A 4,059-nucleotide genomic window follows, 5' to 3' on the forward strand; every position below is an offset into this window, starting at 1 on the left:
ACAGAACTGTTTGCAGTATCATTGATGGAATGTCCACTTTACAAGCTTTAATTTTGTGACTTGAACAATTATTTCTAAGATGACAATATGTAATCCATTAACTAGTGATTTCCTACTGTTCATTTTTTTCTGCAAATCTGTATAACTTGTACCCTTTCTCTGCTTTTTTTTTCTTTTCTCCTTAAATAAAATTAAAAAAAAAAAAGAAATGGCACATTGCAAGGGAAAAGAAAAGAAGTAAAAACAGTTCATCAGCCTCAGCCTCAGCCTCAGGTGGCTGAAGGAGTGAATGTATTTCATGTGTGTCACATCTTTGCATCCTTAAATGACACTTTTGTCCATGTCACTAATCTTTCTGGCAGGGAAGCCATCTGTCTTGTGATAGGTGGGATGAAGGTGAAGGCTGATCAAGATGAATCCTCCCCGTGTGCTGCAAGTTGATGGCCCAAAACGTGGCCCAGGGATGCAAGGTGTTGGGCATCACTGTCCTGCATATCACCCTCCAGGCTACAGTGGACCTGGTGTGCAGTCAGCCCTCGAGCACTTGTTCACTTGGGTATGAAGAGCAGGAGAACTGAGGATGTTACTCCCATCCCCTCCAACAGCACCTGCAGGAAGGGAGGTCACCATGGCTGCCATCCGTGAACAAGAACAAGTGTTGCCCCCTGCCATGCCACCCTGCCTTGGAGCCATCTGATTATGGACTGAAAGCTCCACAAACTGTAAGCTAAATACATCTTTCCTTCTTTAATTTTGTGTGTCAGATATTTTGCTCCAGCAAGAGAAAAGTAACCAAGACACTGTCTTTTAATTGAGGAGTTAAAGCCATTTCCATTGACAATTCTGAAAGGTGTTGATTTATTCCTGTCATTGCATTATTTTTGTTGTTGACCACTTTATTTTTTAACAGCACATCATGCTTGATGTGTTCACTTCATAAGTCTTTTTGGTTTCATTGGCTTCATTGTCTCTTTTTAGTTATCCTTGAAAATTTTCTGGAGTGCTGGTTTGGTGATCATGAATTTATTAAGATATCTGTGTCATGAAATGCCCTCATTTCTGCATCGATTTTAAAAGATACCTTTGCAAGATATATTACCCTGGGTTGGATATTGTTTCCTTTTCACTTTTAACTCTGTAACATTTTGTGTTGACAAGTTTGCTGTAATCCTAATGGGAAAACAAACAAACAAACATGATCTCACTATGTAGTTCAGGCTGGCCTGAAACTCTCAGGGATTCTCCAATCTCAGCTTCCTGAGTTCTCAGATTACAGGTGTGCATCACCATGCCTGGGTGACTTTTTTGCTTTTAAGATTCTGTCCCATTGCCTCACTAGTGTGAGACACTGAAAGAAACAATGTATGTATATGTATATGTATATGTATATGTATATGTATATGTATATGCATATGTATATGTATATGCTTATGTATGTATACATACATGTATACAAAAATATTGATTGCTAATTGCAATCCTATACTCAAGTTTCAAAATTCTTCCTCAGCTTCATTTAAATGGTTTTGCCAGCTTTCAGTAGGATTTTTTTGTTTGTTGGATATCTCTTGGAGTTTGTTTCATGGATTCTGCTTGTTTTCTGTACTGTTCACTCAAGATTTCAATCAGCTTCCCATGCTCTTGCACTTTTTTAAAAAAAATCTATTTCTTCTCTAGCTGTACTTAGCAATTCCTTTACTAAGCTTGTTATTTCTGTCTCTTTTTTTTGTCTTTTTCATTTTTATCGGTACCAGGGATCGAACTCATGACCGCCCGTTTGCAAGGCAGGTGGTTATGCCACTGAGCTAAATCCCCAGCCCCTTCTGTCTTTATTTCTGATATTACTTCTAGTTTGATTTCGTCTATTACCTCATTTTTATTTCACTTGCTATCTTTTCACTTTTAAAGTCCTCTATTTCAGTGTCTACCTGTTCCTGATGGACTAGATGTTTAAGATTGGATGGATTTTGCTTTTTGTTTTGTCGTTTTCACCTTTTGAGCTAGTATTCTGTCTTTCAATCCCACTAGTCTCACCTATCAGTATTGTGTATCTAAGGGTGCTACTGTGTGATTGATGTTTGCCCAACTGCTGGGTGCCACAATGAAGCTGTGAGCCAGTCGCCTGAATTCCTCCTGTTGGGCCTGTTGGGTGAGTCCTGTATTCTTCCTAGGCTGACAAATTTAGGAGTAAATCAGCCCTTTGTTCCTGATTTTACTATATTTTCAGATTGTTCCAGATTACCAGATCTCCCTGTCTATAGTGTTTGTCTCAGCTGGGGCCCTCCTGAGTCACTGGGTGTTTCATAAGCCCTTCTGATTTTCTCCAGATTGGTAAAAGCCTTATTGGCACTCTCCTCAACTACCTGATGTTCTCTATGTGGAGGAAGGACTCACCCACACTCTTGCCAAACTCACCAAAATTCTACTTCTGGAGGGGGCATGGTTATTTTCCTGTTTACCCACTGAAGTTCCAAAAATACTATTCCTATTTTATGGACCAACTCACCACATTGACGGAAGCCTGCTGAGGTCTTCTGTTTGGATGAGGGGTTACTGAGTCTCACATGGACACAGCACAATTAATCTACTACAGCCCAATGTTCTGGGGGGAGGAGTAAGAGCTGAAGATCAACAGCAATACGAGGTTCAGAAGGTGGGGCATCACAGAGGGCAGTTTCAAGACAGTAGGGGCATGAAAGAGGCTGGCTTGCCCTGGCCCTGCATGTCGCTAGAGGTCCTGTGTCCCACTGGAGGTCCTGGGTCTTGCGACAGACCGTGGGATGCCGGGTCAGGGAAGGTGTGGGCTTGGGGGTACTGGCCTTGCGTACCACTGCTTGTCCTGGTCCTGTGGCAGACGGTGGATTGGCAGGAAGGTGGGGGCATGGAAGAGGCAGGCTCGGGGGCCTGGCTTTGTGCACCACTGCCCGTCCTGGTTCCATGGTGGATGGCAAGGTGGCAGGGGCATGGAAGGGGCGGGTGCAGAAGGAGCAGGCCGGGGGGAGGCAGGCCTGGCCTTGTGCACCGCTGCTTGTCCCTATTTGGGTTTTCACGGCTAATGTCTAATCATTTGTCTTTATTCACTCTTCTTTTCTTCATTTTGCCTTAATACCTTTTTAATCGTAGATCTATTGTCATAACTAAAAAATGTGCTGTCCCTCAATTTTAGTCTCTGCATTCCTAGAAAAACTTAACACAGTTTATTCATTCAACAAAATGTTTCTTAGGTGAATGCTTTAAGCTAGATTCTGCAGCAAACAAAGTCCATTGCAGACAGGAGCTTGCATTTTAGGAGTGAAACTAAAGAATAAATAAGTCTCATTACCTGAGACTAGGTCATTTATAAAGAAGCTTGCTCGGCCTATGTTTTTGGAGACTGGGATTCCAAGATCATGGCACCACTGTCTGCTTAACGTCTAGTGGAGACCAAGAGCATCACATGGCCACACAGAGCAAATATGCAAGAACAGGTCTCTCTTTCTGTTCTAATAAAATCACTAATTATGGGGACTTCACCTTCACCTGGTCCTAATTACCTCCCAAAGATTCCACCTTCAAATTCCATTAAGTGAATTTGAGGATTTGGGGCTGGGGGTTTAGCTCAGCGGCATAAGCACCTGCCTTGCAAGCAGGCGGTCGTGAGTTCAATCCCTGGTACCGATAAAAAGGAAAAAGACAAAAAAAAAAAAAAAAAAAAAAAAAAGAATTTGAGGATTAATTTTCCAGCAAACAAAATTGTGGAGAAATGCATTCATTTCATAATACCCTGCTAGATTGTAATGAGTGTGAGGAGAAAACTAAGCAGGGAAGGGTTTGTTGGAAATATGTACATGTGTGGAAAATTTTGGATAGCATGGACAGAAAAGCTCTCAGGGTTAGACGGTGACTTTCAAGTAAAGATGCATCAGGCATCAAATGACTGAATAACTGGTTTCTAGGTACCTGGTTTCTCAGCTCTCATTATGCTTGATATGTCTTCTGCATTTGAGGGATGGCATGTTTATCTGTAGATTAGATACTTTATCCCCATCTGCATGATGTCCTTATCCATAGCCTATCCGC

General features: G+C 41.8%; 1 pseudogene; it reads left to right on the forward strand.

Moving 5' to 3' along the window:
• The first annotated feature begins 208 nt into the window (after positions 1 to 208).
• On the forward strand, positions 209 to 699 carry LOC100726797 (small ribosomal subunit protein uS11-like; annotated as a pseudogene).
• Positions 700 to 4,059: the final 3,360 nt, after the last annotated feature.

The sequence above is a fragment of the Cavia porcellus genome, unplaced genomic scaffold, assembly GCF_034190915.1.
Source record: "Cavia porcellus strain 051 isolate PalLab524CR breed Dunkin Hartley unplaced genomic scaffold, mCavPor4.1 scaffold_28, whole genome shotgun sequence".
NCBI lineage: Eukaryota > Metazoa > Chordata > Mammalia > Rodentia > Caviidae > Cavia > Cavia porcellus.